General features: G+C 39.0%; 1 protein-coding gene across 3 annotated transcripts in view; it reads right to left on the bottom strand.

Moving 5' to 3' along the window:
• LOC134539966 (transcription factor Sp9-like) overlaps nucleotides 1-20,289 on the bottom strand; it is a 337,688-nt gene that overhangs the window by 111,574 nt on the left and 205,825 nt on the right. The gene's annotated exons all lie outside the window — the stretch shown is intronic.

Genomic DNA, 20,289 nt, shown 5'->3' with positions numbered 1-20,289 from the left:
TATAGATGCAAAAGATGAACTCGCTTATTTATTTGATTCAGTAAAATTTTTGAAGGTTGTGTTTTAAAATACGATATAATTAAAACTCAAGTGTAATCGAGTTACGTACCAGCACTTCAGATTACACGCTAATAAGAATTAATACTTTCTTTTCCCATTATTGTCCATATTTTTCACAGAAAACTAAACTGACTAGGCATACGTGATTCCTTCGAAAGAACTAATTTTGGCTCTTAATTTATCAAAATTCAGGCGGCAGTTGTAACAATATCGCATGACAGAACAGCAACAATAATCTTAAAAAATTTAAGTAAAGCGTTCTCACACTAAAGGTAGTCTACTTTATAGTAGGTACCGTACTCAGCGCACTGTAATATATAATTCTAATATGTTGGTGAAAAAAAAAAAAGATGATTTTTTTGATTTTAAAATAATCTTAAAAAAATGCATTTATTTCTATTATTTGTTTGCAAATACCTATACGTACATATTCTTCAGGAAAGAATTTTTACGCACTTTCCCACATTTATTGGTTTAGCAGTAAGTCATAGTTAACTAGTCTACCATAATTATGTTCGTAGTTTTAACATGCCTTATTAGTTGCCTATTTGTTAAACGACTTTTGTATCACAAAAGTTTTGATAAATTATTTCTGCGGACGAGAACATTTCGTGTGTTCAATGACCTGTAGGTAGGTACATATATTTCACAGTTCGCAGGACGTTCCAGAGGTAGTCATTTCTTGATAGGCTTTTGCCTCTTCAACCGATTCGTCCGTCTTTGTTGCAACGAGTTTGCTGCTGGCTTAGAATTTCCCAGCGCGGTATAATCATCCTACGTCACTTTGGGTTAACGTAAGTAACGAATAATATTTTGCAGCACTGCCTGTCGCCTAAATGAACTCCCGAAATTCTTCAGTCCCCGAATCACAAGTGTAAAATGATACTCTACCTTAGTTTTTATGATTAAAACCAAGAAGAAATATTATATTTTTAAAATGTCTTTTTTAAATGTTTCGTTTCACCCCAGAACTATCGCAGCTATGCCTACAATTATTATTATTATTTTACCATTAACGTGCAACAAAAATAATTTTAATTTTTTTTATCATCTGTGTTTATTGCATTTCAATAATCTAGGCTAATCAGGATTGCGGTGTAGGTAGCTAATATATCACGCCGCAGTTAATAAATTATGTAGTTTTACCTTGTTGATAGCATTAAATTGATTTATTTTGGTCGTTAAGTAATTCTGTGCCTTTCACTTTTATCGCCAGTTGGCTGAAGCACGATTACCTCATGAGAATTAACAGTGCCCAGTATTTTTTTTTATTTTTACTCAGGCTATAGCTTAAATAATTCTCGTTAAAAGAGAATTATTGTTCATTTGACAACGGATGGCGGTAAACGTTAATGCCTAGGGTTACAATTTACAAAACAAATGAAGCTAGTGATAGTTAAACAATTTATATAGTAGGGAGATATATAATAAATATGCGCATCCCCAACCTAAATAAACGTTATATAGGCCTAATATATAGTGGAGTTGCTACGACATAGCCTATGTTTGCATGTTTGAATCGCTGTGGTTATTTCTGCATATTATGAAATACGTTTTTAAAAACAATGCTGAATATATTTTGATCAAGCTTACAAAAAAATTTGCGCATAATTTTAAATTTAGATTGATGTTTTATACAAGTAGTATATAATTAATCAAACCATGGAAAATATAATTGAGTATTAAGCAAATTTGACTTTTTTTGTTTTATTGTGCTTATTAATATGCACAATTAATACTGGAAAGCTAGTCAGAGTACAGTTTACAAATAAAATTAAAACTAAAGTAGGTACCTAACTTGGACAACAAAAGCACGAATTTCCTGAGCAAGAATCCGAAACCATGATTTCTGCGAACATTTTTAGTAGCGAAACGGTTACTTTCATGTAAATGTACACATTTACAAACAACTAGAACTTTACGTGATTATTTCGGTTTCGTTTGCATAAAAAAAATTACAGTGTAAACACTATCACAAAGAAAAAAGTTACACAAATTCCTTCTGGTTAACCTAGGGGTATTTTCCACGTTTGTACTAAAGCGTGCGATTAAGTCCAACGAGAGTGATTGGTTTATTTTATACAAGCATAGGCCTTCCTACACTGAGCGAAAGGTTTGTTTGCCTCATTAAAATATTTGTTTGTATATGGCGCAATAAATATATTTTGTTAATTGAAACAAATATTTGTTTGTATATGGCGCAATAAATATATTTTGTTAATTGAAACAAATATTTTGTAGTATGAAAGATTCTGTTCACCTAACAAAATGATTTTGTCAACTCAAATGTATATTTGGTTCGGTGTAACAAATCATTTTTGTTACTTACCGAGTTTGGCTAAGCTAACAAAATATTTTGTTCCACCAAGTAAATATTTGTTTGGCCATATATAATCAAACATTTGTTTGATTCAAACAAACCTTTTTCTCTGTGTACCAAACCTTGGAAACAGTAGATTTAAAATACATAATAATAAATTTAAAAAAAAATGTTTAGGCTATCACAAAAATAAGGATAAAACAGCATTTATTTTTTTATGTGCAACATCTTAGCTTTCGGTATACGGCATTTGGTAGGAATAATGTCATGAATGTGACGGAATTCAAGGAACGGGAATGCCATCTGTGGCGGATGACGAGACCCAAAGTTCACAAAGACAAAGGGAATCTTTAAAGTATTAACTGAATAATTAATAGAGACCGGAAAAATTCGCAGATTGAATTCGCGATAGTCTGAAATTCATATACGTATACCTTTAAGCTGATTTTGCTATTGGCTCACTGTTCTTCTGGGCGACTCTGGGCCGCCAATGAGAAACCCTCAACCAAAGAAATAGAATCTCGGGCAATACCAGTTGAGACGACTCACAAGTCAGCAGCCAATGAACTGGCGTTATTTGCCCGAATGTACATAGGACTGTGTAGACTATCCTGGAGGTCATCGAAACCGCGAATTTTCCAGGTTCCTATTAATTAATTTTACAAGTTGGGTAGTATTGTGATAAACATAGCTTGTCAAAAATCAAGTCCAAGTTCTGGGTTTAGTCATTTAGTTCAAGTCTATATCGCTTTTATCGGAGCCGTTTCATTTTACAGTTTAACATTTCGGTCTGCTAATAAAAGGATTCAACAAGCGACGTAGCTGCTCCGGCAGCGAATTCTAGCGGCGGATGCGGTAACTACGTGTAAATCGCGTCAAGAAATGTAGTTTAAAACACAATTTGCTTAAATGTATCACGCTTTGCATTATTTTATAGAATTCTGATTTGAATTCCGTGTCCGAGTTTCGCATGACGAGTGTATTCGCAACACGAGGACACATGAATTCGTTCGTTACAGAGGTTAGATACATGTTAGGCACACTTCATTGCTGAGTAGGCTACTAAAATATGTACACAGACCTTTTGACGTGACAACATCTAATAAATCTATGAACGCCGGCTGCACGCATGGAAAAGGATGACTCATTGTCCCGTTACACTCATTGTACGCTTGCGCCGCGTCTATCTCTCTTCCACTCGATTGGAACAACCATCGATTTGACTTTTTCGAGGCACATTAAGGGGCCCGCCTCGTCAGGGGTGTATGTGTGTTAGTGAGGCGGGATGATAAGCGCGACGCTCTCTGGTGCTTCCAGCGCGGTATAGCCTCTAAGCGCAAGTCTCTGAACTGGCGCGCATTCGTCTCGTCGTCACAGGATAACTGTGAAATTTGAGCGGTGACCGTAACATTATATGGCGGAGAAATGAAGATAAAGGTGTTATGCAAGCCCCTTAAGTGCTTTCAAGAATCTGTACTGATTGTTTTATGCCTAAAAATTACTCTGAAAACACGCGTTTTAGGCATTTTAACGCTTCTAAAAATACAATTTAAAAACTTAATCCGAAATTAAAAGTACTTTTCGGTCCTCAGCGAACTCTTAAATGCTATTCGTAAATAGGCCCCACGCGGATATCTTGAGTAGTTTTGAAATCGCGTTGTTTTTCCTGAAGCTCTGCACACCGTCTGTGTAACCAGGTAGGCGGACCCCTTAAAGTTGAAACACTCCCATTCGTTTCCTACTTTTCCCATCATCGTCCTATCCTTAACAGAATAACACAGATTGGAAGAAGTTAAATAGCAAACACGTATAAAAGTTATAGTTAAAATAATCTGTTCGTTAAAGTAATAGACACATTTGAATTATTTACAATTAAATTGTAGATTTCATTTCACTCCTTCTTTGTATCCATACAAAATAGTGATAATTCAATAAAAATGATTCAATTTTATTAATAAAAGTATGCAATCATTTCATCAATGTTTTGTTATGACGTTGTCACGTTAAACTATCGTCCGTAAACCGACTTTACAGACAACCAATTTTTTTTTTTTTTAATTTAGCTACGATAGAGTTTAAAAGCGTGATTTTCATTCTCAACTTCATTTCTGAAAGAAACTTAAAATCCTTATGAAAAAAATTGACCTAACTTTTTTTTTGTGAGAAGAGTTGGAGGAGTAGGTAGGTTATAACAAAAAAAAACCTTTTTTTTCATCTTTTTGCTGCAGCCTTTTGTACAATACTTACGTGCTCAGGGGATTTCTTTTGTTGCGAGCGGACCCATTGTGTCGGGGCAGCTCCGGACAAACAACTATTCTCCTTGCACTGCGTGTGCGTACAGGACTTTTTTTATTTATCCTTCTCTCGTTTTTAGTGTTCGGGCACATATAGTTTCAAAACACGACCGACAAACACCCCCCCCCCCCCCCCCCCCGATCAACCAACACCAGGCTTTCTCGCTGTACTGCAAGTTTTGCTCTCTGTCTGCGCCGAAATTATCCGTCTTAAATAAGTTAAATGTGAATGAGTATGGGCAGGAATTTTTCGCGAAAAGATCTGAACACTTATTAGACTGCAACAAGGTATATTACTCGCACCTGTGGTTTCTTCCTTGTGATTGGCGGCCGTCTGCCGAGAGAAGTAGTTGCCTTGTTTGGCTGAGCCACTCAGGACGCATTTGCTTCCGCAACGAATTGCTGTGATTGGTGATTTAACTATCGTCATGCACCTGAAAGAAACTCACCCAATCACGAAACACAGACGATGCTACGGCGTCTTAACTTTCAGCTAGTCTCTAAATCTTTTCGCGAAATATGCATGGCCCTACGAATGAGTCTTTCAGTACTAACCAGTGATGTGTAAAATCTAACCCCGGTAAATAAAAAATTCACGTGTTCTCATATTGCAAAAATCACTTATGATATGAGACTCGGACAGAAATATAACGTAGAATTCTTTAAAATAATGCCAAGCGTCATAAATATACGCACAAGTTCACCCCATAATATTTCAGTGCTGATGTTCCGTACTTAAAGGTCTTAGAGATTGGAAAATATTAAACTACTTAGTACCTAGCCTATACTCGAAAGTGTTCATTTAACTGCGAGTTATGGAAGGAATATTTTACCAGTTTTTTTTAATAGCGGCCTATAGAAGGCTTTTAAAAATAAATTCAATCACATCAACATTATACGTTTGTTAAGTCACAAACATTTGTTTTGTGTTTTTTTTTTTAATTGTGGAAATAAAAGTAAAAATAAATAACGTTTTTACTTCTTTAAGCCTAACAACATGTGTTCTTTACGAGAAAAATATCTGTAGCAAAAAATAATGGCTCTGTAGATAAGGCGTAATTACACGCATTTAGGCCTACTAGGTAAATCTTTCAGAGTGAAATATACTTTAAAATTAGATTTGTCAGTTCTTAAGACAGAACAAAACTGAGTGCGTATGGAGTTTGTACTAAGAAAATGCTATCTGCAAAAATAATGTAGCCTATTTTGTAAACATATTTTGTTGGTTTGTTGAAGTAGCAATAAAAAAAATTAAATTTAACCCAATTTGTGAGTTTCCAATAAAGCGTGAAAAAATTTGTCACGTAAGCTAAGTTATTCTTTCTTCATTTTTCTCATATTTTCATTTATTCTTACTTATTTATTGAAGAGTGAAATCTTTGTTTATTTAAGACTACAGTTGAAGTGCATTTCACGATGCACTCCTTCATGTAATTTACTTTGACTGGTTTAATAACAGGAAAATATTGAAACATAAAAATTTATATCTGAAGACATCAACATTACGTAAACGTAGTACCTACTTTTTGTCTACGGTTTACTCTTCTATTAACTCGAATACTTACGTATTTTTAATTTAATTTAATTTAATTGATATTCAAATTTTACGTGTCATTCATGTGTAATGTCTTAAATATGACAATTTTCAAAACTATTACTAATTATGTATGCATCCTTCTGCCATTGTAGTTATATCGACAGAATGTATTTTTTTTTTAAATTGAACAGAAATATTCATGTAAAATTAGAGATATTTCTAAATTTGTAGGTACTTCTAAATGAAAACATCTTTATCACTAACAAATTGTGTTCGCAGTAACACTGGGTTCGGATTCTTACCTGTGTGCAATTATGCTTTTTGTTGTCCCAGTACCTCCAATAATTACATTTATTTGTAAACCGTTCCCTGAATAGCGTTGCAGTGTTAACTGTGCCATAATAAGCATGATACAACGAAATATTGTCATTTGTTGTATATATATTTATCTTTTCCATGGTCTAAAAAATTATGCTTGAATGAACTTCAATTAAAATATAAAATTATGTGTCAATTTTTGGTATAAATATTCAGTATTATCTCGAAAAATGTATTACATATATATGCAAAAATAACCGTAGCTACGTGATGTACAATTATGCAATATATTTCTTGCAATATTACAAACTATTGCTTGGCACCTGGTTTCCAAAGGCATATTTTGTAAAAGTACAGAAAAATATTTCTTTGGAGTGTTTGTAAACAACTCAATGTTGTTTTCAGTAACGGTAATCAAGCATCATATGATACTCTGTAAGTGACGGTAGGTAACCTTAACATTATATGACAGAGCAAAGAAGATACAGGCGTATAGCAAGTCCCTTTAGTTGGTTTCAAGAATCTCTACCAGGTGCTTCATGCCTAAAATTTATCATCAAAACACGTATTTTATCCGTTTTTTTACAGTTTAAAAATAAACGAACTACGGAAAAAGAAATACTCATCCGTAATCAATTTATTTAAATGATTTTCGTAAACAGACGCCACTAAGATATATTGAGCAGTTTTCAAATAAAGAGGATTTTTTGACGTAACAACGTATAATAAATCGAAGAACGCCAGCTGCACGCAGGAAAAAGTGTCCCGTAACGCACATTGTCCTTTTACGCTGTGTCCCGTTATGCTCATTGTACGCTTGCGCCGCATCTATCTCTCTTCCACTCGATTGGAACAACCATCGATTTGACTTTTTCGAGGCACATTAAACTTCAAACACTCCCATTCGTTTCCTATTTTTCCTATCATCGTCCTATCCTTAACAGAATAACACAGATTGGAAGAAGTTAAATAGCAAACATGTATAAAAGTTATATTTAAAATAATCTCTTCGTTAAAGTAATAAACATATTTGAATTAATGAGTGCAAATAAAAGTAAATTTATCAATTAAATTGTAGATTTCATTTCACTCCTTCTTTGTATCCATACAAAATAGTGATAATTCAATTAAAATGATTCAATTTTATTCATAAAAGTATGCAATCATTTCATCAATGCTTTTTTATGACGTTATCACGTTAAACTATCGTCCGTAAACCGACTTTACAGACAACCAATTTTTTTTTTCCTGAAGTTCTGCACACAGCACGTGAGCCCGGGTAGGCAGGGGCCTTAACTGGCACGTCATCACTCCACGGGTGTTGCGCGCGCTCCGACCGCTATACTGCAACGTCCGCGCGGAATTAAGGCGGAGCCGCACGCACCGCGGTCTCTCGTTGCGGTAGGACGCCGGAGCGCCGCGGGGTGGAGGGGGGGGGCGAAAGAGGGGTAACCAGGCGCGGGAGGGGCGACAGAGGCTGAGAGAAGGGGGCAAGCAGCCGCAGCGACGTGTAATTGCCGGTTCGGCCGCAAGGAGGCGTCTCCGCAGCCACTCCCATCGATGCTTTAGGGAGGGGGGGGGAGGGGGTTGTTTTTCGTCACGTGCGCACTCTCGCGTGGTAAGTACTTCAGCGCGTCGCTGAAGGAAGGTAAAAAAAAGAAGGTATGGTCATACGTTGTACAGTTATGTGCACTTAATGTCTCTGAGCGCCCCTCCTTCCTACCTGCACCAGCTCTAACTAAGCTGCTGCAAAAAGAGCATTACAACAACATTAAGCATTTCGGTGCTTGCTAGATAGCTATGTCACATACCTATATGTTCATGTTCAGTAGCCGACGCAGTGGTGGGGGGTGGGGAGGGGTGATGGAGGGGGGGGGGATATATCTCCCTCCTTTGAAGTTGGGATTTTTTTTTTTAATGTTGGTGAAGGCAGTATGTTATTTTGGGGCGGAACAAGGTAGGCAGTTAAAACACCTGCAGTTTCAAATGCGTGAGAAGTCCCTACGATTACTTCTGTAGGCCCATATGCCAATGTGTTAGTCAATAGAATTGTACGTTTTTTTTTTAAATACATGTGTGCAAATTTTTTTCCAAATTCTCTGCTCTCCAACATCCCGAAAAAAAATTCCCATACCTGCCACTGTTAATGTTTTTTTCTTAAGTTTATTACAATTATATAAGCTACCTTGGTTTACGAGGTTGAGACAGGTCGCAGCAGTAGTGTTTACAGTCGTTTCGATCTCCACTGCAGCAGGCATCTTTATGGTTGAGATGGTTAATTTGATTCTCAATCCCGAAGACTCCTCACGTGTACCTTACTTTTGTACCTGCTGCCAAATATAGGAATATGATATTATTTATGTCTTCTCCAGTGGTATAACGTACTTTGAATGCATTACTTCCGATATCCTGTATATTTTTTATATATACGACCCTTCTTTAAACTTCTACTGGCGGATTGCGCTGTTGGGTCCGTGGTTGGCATGCCCGCCACATGAGCTCGAGGTCCCTCCGGCGCTGGGGTGCTGTCATAACTTAGAAATACACAACTTAGGAACACATAACTTAGAATTATCAAAGTTATGACTTTCTAAGTTATGACGTTTCTAAGTTGTGTGGTTCTGCGTTGCGTGTTTGTAAGTTACGTGTTTCTAAGTTATGACAGTTCTAAGTTGCGTGTTTCTAAGTTGTGACTTTCTACTTTATGACGTTTCTAAGTTGTGTGGTTCTGCGTTGCGTGTTTCTAAGTTATGACAGTTCTAAATTGTGTGTTTCTAAGTTGTGATAGTTCTAAGTAATGAGTTTCTACGTTATGACGTTTCTATGTGTTGTGGTTCTGCGTTATGTGATTCTAAGTTGTGTGTTTCTAAGTTACGTGGATTTTTCCAAGTTTTCTAAGTTATGACAGTTCTAAGTTGTGACTTTCTAAGTTATGTGGTGTTCCCTCCGGCGCTCATGGTATCAGCCAGGGCCACCGCGCTGATTGTTAAAATAAAACACCAGCACTGCCTCACGGCCGAACCCGGTACTAACTGTGTTGACAGTCAAGATGGCGAACATCTAGGGGGGGGGGGGCTGAATTGTATCCCCTCGGAAATTGTAGGGCCTACCTTTTATACTTTTGGTGGCGGTAGTGTATCTGGGTAGAAACTGGAAAGGTACCCTTTACGATTTATTATTTTTTTTCTGTTTTAATGCAAATATTCACTGGAAAAGGTATCCCTTCGGAAAGGGTACCTTTCAGGATTTTCTGTACAATGACACAACTGAAAATAAACTGGAAAGGCACCCTTTCAAAATTTTGCTCTTTCATAGTCCAATCAAAGTTATAACTTAAGAATTAAGAAAGTATTTTTTTTACATTTCATTTCAAGTAGTTTTGAATCATGTCGTAAGTAATGATTCATAGATCATAAGCAATATAAAAATAATACTTTATATTATTGTGGACGGTGATTGGGTTAGTATAGCTACATTAAAAATACTATGAAATCATGAAATACCTTTCCAGTGCATATTTGCATTAAAACCAAAACATTTTAAGAAATCGGAAAGGGTACCTTTTGGAGTTTATACCCAGCTACAATACCGCCACCAAAAGTATGAAAGGTACCCTTTCCGAGATGATACAATTCTATCGCGTCAACATCTACAGTCGATACTAGCTCCGCCTGGCAGCTCGGGACACAGATACTGGAAGACTGGGAAAGTCCGATTGGAGCAAGTGCCGGCGAAAGCGAAGCCAAACCCAAACCTACCAGTTTACTTTCCAATATGTCACATCATTTATAGGAGCTGGTGGTGTGTGCAATCTTTGCCATGTTAATAACTTTAGGCAAAAGGAAAACTAACTGAAGAGAAATAAACATTTTTGGGTCATGAAGAATCTTTAAAGATTTTTGAAAAATACTTCTGTTCGTAAGCCTTTTGTACAGCTACAGTGTGTTCCGCTAACCTCAGTGATTTCAACTTTGGGAACAGAAACCATCTCAATTGACTTATATCTCCATGGTGATGATTAGATACATGCAAAATTCGCGGTTTCGATGGCCTTCAGGATAGACTGCACATACCCCTGTACACTCGGGCAAATAACGCAAGTTCATTGGCTGCCGACTTGTAAGTCGTCTCAGCTGGTTTGTCTGTGATTCGATCCTTCTTTGGTTGAGGGTTTATAACTGGTTGAGATTCGGCCAGATGAACAGTACCCAAGCCAATAGCAAAATTATCTAAGAGGTATATGTGTTTGAATTCTAGCCTATCACCGAATGAATCCGCGAATTTGGCAGGTCTCTAGTGATGATATACACTCAATGCTTCATAGTGCCCCTCGTGACACCGCAAATAATCCAGCTTTGTGTTTTCAACCACTCCTCCTCCCTCCCTTGCTACAATTCTACCCTCAGCACGATGTGTCCACCCCTTGCCACGTGACGCGCTGTCGTCCTTCAGCTGTTCGCGTGAAGCTGACAGGTCGCCGCCGGTCACCCGTGGTATGGATTGTCGAGGAGGTGTTGTGGCACAAATGGTTGAGAGAGGGTTGGAGGCGGAGGCGGCTCGGCCCTGCTCGCGGTGACGTCACGGCGTCAACCGGCGGAGCCAATGGGGCGCCAGCTGTCGCGAAAAGGCGCCGCGACGCTTGCGTACGGCGTCAACCCCACAGCATGATGCCTCAACCGTCGAAAGCGCGACACGACTGACTAGAGACCTGCAAAATTCGCGGATTCTTTCGGTGATAGGCTAGAATTCAAACACATATATACCTCTTAGATATTTTTTGCTATTGGCTTACTGTTCATCTGGACGAATCTCAACCAGTTTTATAAACCCTCAACCAAAGAAGGATCGAACCACAGACAAACCAGCTGAGACGACTTACAAGTCGGCAGCCAATGAACCTTGCGTTATTTGCCCGAGTGTACAGGGGTATGTGCAGTCTATCCTGAAGGCCATCGAAACCGCGAATTTTGCATGTATCTAGACATTACGTGACTGACGTGACGCGACGGACGCGACTGACATGACGCGATGGACGCGACGGACGCGATTGAAACGTTGCGAAGAATAAAATAACAGTTTCCCTAGCTGATCACATCTGTGACTTGAAGTTGACGAAATTTCGCGGGCGCGACAAACCACCCGACGCGGAAGATTGTATATTTCCATCGCATCGCGGGCGCGACGTTTCATATGATTGTGTAAGATTAATTGCATTGGTAATACCATTATCATTCGAATATTTTGAAAAGTTTTGTTTACTAAATTTATTTGTGAAATCTTTACGTGTTCACGCACGGTGTATTTTTAACGCATTAAACCTATTCCTCTCGAACGTTTAGTTTAAAAAAAAACTAAACATCGATATATGTTGTGCATACTTAATGAGCAGAAAACTTTTACATATAATCGTTTTCTATTTTGTTCGTCGTCGGGGTAATTATAACACGATCACAACAACGCAATATTTAGCTGTTGCGTCGCATATGCTGCAGTCTTAAACAAATGTAAGTCAGGCTATACCTTTGTTCATTATACGTTTTGTGTAGCTCTTTGACAGAATTGACTCTCATATCTTTATCATTTGTACTAATAACCATTTTTTTTAAGTATTCAGATCTTGTGCGAGTTTAAACTGTATGAGAAGGCAGTGAGTGACACAACTACTTGTATTTTGTAATTTTCAGGCTTGGAAGTTGACAAAACGAAAAACCGCAAATTACGTCACAGATACTTGACGTGACGTCTAATAAATCGATGAACGCCGGCTGCACGAACGAAAATGTGTCCCGTTACGCACATTGTCCCGTTACACTGTGTCCCGTTACCCTCATTGTACGCTTGCGCCTCATCTATCTCTCTTCCACTCGATTGGAACAACCATCGATTTGACTTTTTCGAGGTACATTAAACTTGAAACACTCCCATTCGTTTCCTACTTTTCCTATCATCGTCCTATCCTTAACAGAATAACACAGATTGGAAGAATGTAAATAGCAAACATGTATAAAAGTTATAGTTCTAATAATCTGTTCGTTAAAGTAATAAACATATTTGAATTAATGCGTGCAAATAAAAGTAAATTTATCAATTAAATTGTAGATTTCATTTCACTCCTTCTTTGTATCCATACAAAATAGTGATAATTCAATAAAAATGATTAAATTTTATTCATAAAAGTATGCAATCATTTCATCAATGTTTTGTTATGACGTTGTCACATTAAACTATCGTCCGTAAACCGACTTTACAGACAACCAATTTTTTGTTCTGCAAAATGGTATCAAGTGAGCGTTTCATATGTACGTACAGTGGCAGCTGGAATACGCCACGACTTTCAACAATGTCTTGTAGTCAGTGACCTTCGCTGGCGCCACCGCAGAAACCACTTCGGCGTGTCGTCTTTCGCACACACGACCTTCGAGTGCCCTTCCCCAGGATTGAAAATAACATCTTCACTCTAGAGAAATTAACCACTTCGGTTCCTTACACAACATTTAAATTTTGTCCGTCGTACTCCTCTGCAATTGTGGAATTTCGAAGATTTTTTTTGTTTGTTTGTTTCTTAACTTGCAAACATTTACTGTTCGCCGCAAGCGCACGGAAACAGTTATTCCTCGGAAGACAATTAACTTCAGGGAGTACGAGTGATAACTGACTAGATTTAAAACTACATTTCCTCCTGCATCCAGGGATTTCCATATTCAAAGACACAGCTGAAGGCAATGCCTGAGACTTCTAAATAAGTAGAGACCGGAAAAAATTCGCGGATTCATTTCGCGATATGCTGGATTGCAAATAATTTTACCTTTGTGAAACTTCTGCTATTGGTTCACTGTTGACCTGGAGGACTGCGGGGCCAACTATGGACCCTCAGTCGAAGCAGTATCGAATCACGAGTCTCCCAGTTGAGACGCCTCACGAGTCAGCAGCCAATGAACAGGTGACGTTTGCCCGAGTGTGCACAGGATCGTGGAGTCTATCCTGGAGGTCGTTGAATACCCGAATTTTTTCCAGTCCCTATAAATAAGTTTTTTTTTTCCACGGAGTAGATACGAACCATTGCAGCTTCGCTCGTGACGCGTGCGGTGTTGCCGGCTCGCAGGAGGGATGCAGTCGCGTGTTTGGAAAATTACTTCCGCGATGTGTGGCGGTGATGTCACCGAGCAGCGGAAAGTTACAGCTCGATCCGTTTGGTAAATTGCGGAAGTAATAGAAGGGCAGAAGTTTAAAGGAGTTGAATCCAGCCATCCTAGATTTAAAAAAAAAATGTATTTACATATTATGTTCCTACGCGTGTTAGAAGTTATGCTTTTTCATTCAATGCACTGAACTAATTTGAAATTTACTGTAACAAAAATTAATTAAATCAATAATCAGTATTCAATATTAACAAGTATTATAATGTGTATACAATAAATATTTTAATCTAGTAAAATAATTGAGATAAATTTTAGATAATAATGAAAATCAATAAATATGCTCAATGTTTATTCAAAAGTTTTTAATTTTAATTATTTATTAAAAATAATTTAATAATTTATAATGCAAATAAATTTTACTTACGGGAATATAACCTCACGTATATAAATACACATGAGTAAAGTGTATAAACACAATTTATATCACTAATATTAACAATAAATAAACGGTTTTCATTATATGGCCAGTAGGCCCTACACAATATCAGGCACTAATTTTCTGAACGGACTCACTAGTAGTTCCGCACTCGCCGCTAGAATTCGCTACCGGAGCAGCTACGTCGACTATCGAATCACTCGATTTGCAGAGTGAAAAGGTTAAACTATAAAATGAAACGACTTTGATAAAAACGAAAAAAAGACTTGAAAAAAAAATACCGAACCTCGGCTTGGACCTGATTTTGAAAATAAATTTTATTAAAACGCCTAAAGTTGTATAACTTCAGGAATAAAAATCACAGCTTGCAGATAGCCTAAACAGGCAAAAAAATCCCAAGGACTTGGTTTAGACCTTTATTGAGGCCAAAATTCGTGGCAAATGAAGCAACTGTTGCGTCATCTTCGGTCACCCGAGTGAGGTAATCAGTAGAGACCGGAAAAATTCGCAGATTAATTTCGCGATAGTCTGAAATTCATATTCATATACCTTTAAGCTGCTCTTGCTATTGGCTGACTGTTCGTCTGGGCGACTCTCGGCCAATGAGAAACCCTCAACCAAAGAAGTGACGAATCACGGGCAAACACCAGTTGAGACGACTCACAAGTCAGCAGCCAACGAACTGGCGTTATTTGCCCGAGTGTACAGAGGACTGTGTAGACTATCCTGGAGGTCATCGAAACCGCGAATTTTTCAGGTCCCTAGTAATCAGTTATTTACAGGGGTATGCACATTTCGCGAAAAGATTTCGGGACTATATGAAAGTTAAAACACTATAGCATCGTCTGTGTTTCATGATTGGGTGAGTTTCTCCCAGGTACATATCGATTGTAACAACACCAATCACAGTGATTCAGTGTGGAAGTAAACGCGTCCTGAGTGGCTCGATCAAATAAGGCAACGACTTCTCTCGCAGACGGCTGCCAATCACAAGGAAGAAACCACATGTGCGGGTTTACCTTGTTGGAGTCTAGTAGGCGTTCAGATATTTTCGCGAAATATGCCTAACCCTAGTTATTTACTCTCGACGATTACATGCTGGAGATTGTTTGCTAAGGACTCCGCCTACCGGGACACACATTACGTTGTGCACAACTCCAGAAAAAAAAACGTTAAAAATTACCGAGTAGAGTCTGTTTACGAACCGTCTAGTTGGGGTGTATTTGTGTTAGCGAGGGGGATTATAAGCGCGACGCTCGCTGGTACTTCTAGCGCCGTATAGTCTCTACGTGCAAGGCTCTGAACTGGCGCGCAGTCTTCTCGTCGTCACAGGATAACTGTGAAATTTGAGCGGTGACCGTAACGTTATATGGCGGGAGAAATTAAGATAAAGGTGTGATGCAAGTATCTATACCGGTTGTTTTATGCCTAAAAATTACTCTGAAAACACTACTTTTAGCCATTTTAACTCTTCTGAAAAATACTGTTTAAAAACTTAATCCCCGATATCAAAAGTACTTTTCGGCCCTCAGCGAATTCTTAATTATTTTTTTTGTAAACAGACCCCACACGGATATCTTGAGTGGTTTTTCCTGAAGCTCTGCGCACCACATGTCTGAGGACTTCGACGATTAAAATTCAGACGAAACGCACGTTGAACTGAAATTACAGATTCACTCTTAGTAAATTTCAGAACAAAAAAAATCGTTTTACGCCCAGGAGTCGCCATTTTGCGTAGATGGCGCTGCGAGCGAGAAAACAACAAAGCCGTAGCTACTCGCACATGCGCTTATCTGAAACTGTTTGAGTTACTCTTTAGTTGCGACCTTGAACCAAAACTGTACAGTCGATATTTTTTAAAATTTATTACTGGGACATCCTTTGGTGGACGTGTTGTATTAATATTACTTTAAAGGCTTTAAAATAATTTGTTGGTGTTATTATATCGTAGGATTACTTATAAATCCTTGTAAGTCCAGATTTTCCCAGTTTTATATTCCGGATGTGTTTGGTGTATTTTTTCCTTCTTTTTTTTTTCATAGTGCATAAGCTGATAAAACCTTTTAAGTCAACTCTACTTAGTCTCTTTTCTATTCACAAATTATAAAACCTCGTATCTTTGTCAGTCGAAACCGTGCTCCAAAAGCTCATAAGTTCTCCTGTAACATTGACTGAAATGGAGTTACGAGGTTTTAGAAGCAAGCCGACGATATGCGGGCTTCAAAGAATGAGATTTATTTATTTACTTATTTATTCCTTTCTCCGTGCTGACAACTGTTCCGGATTCACGGCAGCTGGCCGGCGCTGTTTTCGTCCAGTCCAGACCAATTCCACGGATGACTGGGAACTTATCTACCCTTCTCACCTCCGTCGACGCTAAACAGCCAGGCGGAAGCCTTATCGCGCTAACCGCCACCGCCAGCACAATACAAACGCGCGGGCGAAGGAGAAACCACCGGTTGCCCTTTTGAAGGCATCCTAAAAAAAAATCCGATAAAGAAAAAAATATATATTTATTTTATCGATTGTTGTCGCCTCACCCCCTCTGCCCTGCCGGACATTGACGGGTGTGGCGGAGGTGATGAGGACTGTGGTGTTATCATCGCGGGCTCGGCTGGAACAGGGGTGGTGGATCCAACCCTGGCTCGGACGTCTCCAACGGCAGATAAGCACCCCTCGTTTCTCCTCCGCGGGCCTTTCTCCCTCATTCGTAATGGGCTGCCGCCGGTAATTAATAATAACAACTGGGGCTTGGTCGGGTTTGTGAAGCCGGAGGGTGGTGAAGGGGGGAGTGTGATTCTTCGTGAAAGGGCAAAAGGGGAAAATGAAGGGGAGGGAAGGGAGAGATGTTGCGGCTGAGTGCATTGACAGAAGCCGGCGAAAGGGCCTGTAATTACAAGGCGGGAGGGATGGAGGAATTAGGGTTGGATGGAAGAAGTGGGAAGGGGAGGGGGGGGTTATGGGTAGTCCCGCCAATCCGGAGCCCCTGGAGCGAAGAAGTGGCGCCACTTCTGTCCAGACGCCGCTGGTACCGCAGGCGTCTGGATGCCACCTTTCCCCCCCCCCCTTCCTTCGCTCCGTCTCTATCTCGTCCAGCAATTACTAGTTTCAAGGGAATGCATTGTTTTACATGTGTTAATACTATCCTTTGTTAAAATAAAAAAAAACATGGTGCAGTATGAACCGGAGAGCTTTGATTGCAAAATTGCGATGAAACCAATAAGTAGAGACCTCTAAAATTCGCGGATTCATTTCGCAATAGGATAGAGTCCAAATACTTTTGACATTATTTTGCTTCAGTGATTGGGCCACAGTTTATCTGAAGGACTCTGGGCCAATGAAAAATCTTTAACGGGAGAATTAGCGAATCACGATCATTCCAGTCAACAGGTGTTACGAGTCGGTAACCAATCAGCAGATGTAATTTGCACGAGTGCTTAGAGGATCATGGAGTCTATCCTTTAGGGATTTGAAATCGCGAATTTTACAGGTCTCTACAAATAAGGTGTTTCTTCTGTCGTAACGTTCGGGGAACTCGATGTGTACATTCACAGAAATAATTTTTTCCTGCGATTTTTAACAAAAGTTTCCTTAGGAAGCCAGTTGCCAAGAAATAGTTTGTAATACTACAAGAAAGATATTGTAGCATTGTACACAACATGGCTATGGTTATTTTTGCATATATGTGGGCTAGTCATATAAGCTAAATACGCATATTCGTGATCTCGAAATCGACGGACTTTTCCTGCAGGTTCGTGTCTGGCACGTGTTCGTAATTTAGAAACAAAAAGGTGGATTTTTGAAAGGGGTGCGTATCACTACGTGCGTTATAAGTGAAACTGAAAATAGATCTATATTCGGAACCAACTCAACAAACCTTTATATTTGAGTTAAGATCACCTGGTAAGGTAAAAATTTATATTATCAGGAAAAAAAATAAGTAATGAATTTTTGCGAGAATTTTAAAACTCTGACAACGATTTTACGCGTTAGGTATTTATGGATATACGATAAATTATTCGCAGTAACGTTTAGTCAAAGGTTAGTTTCTAAAGAATACCTAATGGATAGGCACTGGAAAAATTCGCGGGTTCAGTGACCTCCAGGATAGACTCCACGATCTTCTGTCTACTGGGCAAACGTCACCTGTTCATTGGCTGCTGACGTATGAGGCGACAAGACTGGGTGTTTTCTTTGATTGAGGGTCTTCAATTGGCCCAGAGTCCTCCAGATCAAACAGTGAACCAATAGAAGAAGCAACACTAATGTATAATTATTTGAATTTAATCATATCACGAAATCAATCCACGGATTTTTCCTGTGTCTACTAATGGATATACGATAATTTATTCGCAGTAACCTTTATTCAAATATTAGTTTCAAAGGAGTACCTAGTGGATGTACAATAATTTATTCAAATGTTAGTTTCAAAGGAATGCCTAGTGGATACACGATAATTTATTCGCAGTAAAGTGGTCAAAGGTTAGTTTCTATAGTATAATATGGTAGTGTACCAGCAAACTACAGCTGCGTACTTCTGGTTGGAGGAGTGGCTACACACGCTTCGCGCCCTCGCCTTTCGGACGCCACGTCATCGCTATCTCTGGCCTCGCCACAGCTTAGGCGGAAAGTATTTTTATAAGGCGGCGCATCTGACCCCCCCACCCCACCCTCCTTTGACTCCACCAGCTCTCCCTCTTCACGATACTCCTTTCCAGAGACACGCGATGGTCCCATTTACGTCTCGCCAGGCCCCCCCCCCCCCCCTTTCACCCTGCAGCAAAACCTCGCGCGGGCATCCCAGCGCTATCAGCTCTTGGCCACGCCTTCTGCCCTCGCCGTTATCTCCGCGGCCGCCGCATTCGTTCCTCTCTTTCCCCAAAGGGCTTTCCCGTTTACCGGCGGGTTAAACTGTTACAGCTGTCCCGGAGCCCCGCCGAATTCACTTGCCTTGAGGCCCGGCCACGCACACTGTGTTTGCGGTGTTGCATAGTTTCCATGTCGTCGTTATTTTCCTCATTCCGGTCACCGTGTGTACCTACTAATAATGTTCGCAGGCTTTCACGGCCATTGTCTGAAGTAGCTTGGCTTCTGGGTTGTAGCCGTGTCCTTGGACGAATAATTTCACCGACGTTTCGGTCGACATTGCTGTCGCCATCATCAGGGAGCAGTTACCTACTGGAGGATAACTTGTAAGAACCTCAGCAGGTAACTGCTCCCTGATGATGGCGACTGCAATGTCGACCGAAAACGTCGGTGAATTATTCGCCCAAGGACACGGCTACAACCCAGAAGCCAAGCTACTTCAGCATATGTATACTTTTGCTAAAGATTACTTTGTGAACCAGCCGCCATGAAATAGCTTGAAACACTTACTACAAGAAAGATATTGTAACTTTGAACAACACATTGCTTATATGAAATACTATTTTCAAGATAAAACTGAGTATTTATTACGGTAATTGACGCTTAAATTTATATTTTAATTGATGTTTCATTCAAGCATAATTTTTTTTAAACCATGGAAAAAATATCGAATAACTCAATCATTTGACTTTATTTGGTTTTATTATGCTTATTAATGTGCGCAGTTAATACTGGAAAGATAGTTCAGGGAACTATTAATACAAATAACTTTAAATATTGGAGGTACTGGAACAACTCAAGGTATAAATGACCTGGTAAAAATCCGAACCCAGTAGATATATCTGCGAACACTATTTTGTAGTGGTACAGTTTTTTTTTGTAAAAAGCCAACGCTAGTAGCGTGATTGTAAATAGCTTGGAAGAATAAAAAAAATTATCTTTTAAAGTGAGCTATTGTTGGACAAAGATTTACTATTTCGGGAAATAAGGGTGGTCTCCGAGATGGTAGTTTAGTGTTTTAACCACTGCATTGCATCGCTCCTTTTTTTTGTTTGATTGTTTGTTTGTTACTCATTCCTTAAGCAACGCAACGGGTTAAACGCAGTTTTGCGTGTAGATAATTCACGACCCGGATTAACATAAACGGTGCCTTTTTTTTAAATACCGAAAACTTAAATAATCATCAAAAAAGAAAAAAAAGAAGAAAAATCTTAACCCCAGAATATACTTTTTCCGAGTCACGCAATATTGCTTTTAAGAGCCCACTTACTCTGTGTTAACACACGTTTACCATTGTCTTTCAGTTAAAAATAAATAAA

The sequence above is a fragment of the Bacillus rossius genome, chromosome 16 (assembly GCF_032445375.1).
Source record: "Bacillus rossius redtenbacheri isolate Brsri chromosome 16, Brsri_v3, whole genome shotgun sequence".
Classification (NCBI taxonomy): domain Eukaryota; kingdom Metazoa; phylum Arthropoda; class Insecta; order Phasmatodea; family Bacillidae; genus Bacillus; species Bacillus rossius.
This window is presented reverse-complemented; position numbering and strand designations above follow the sequence as displayed.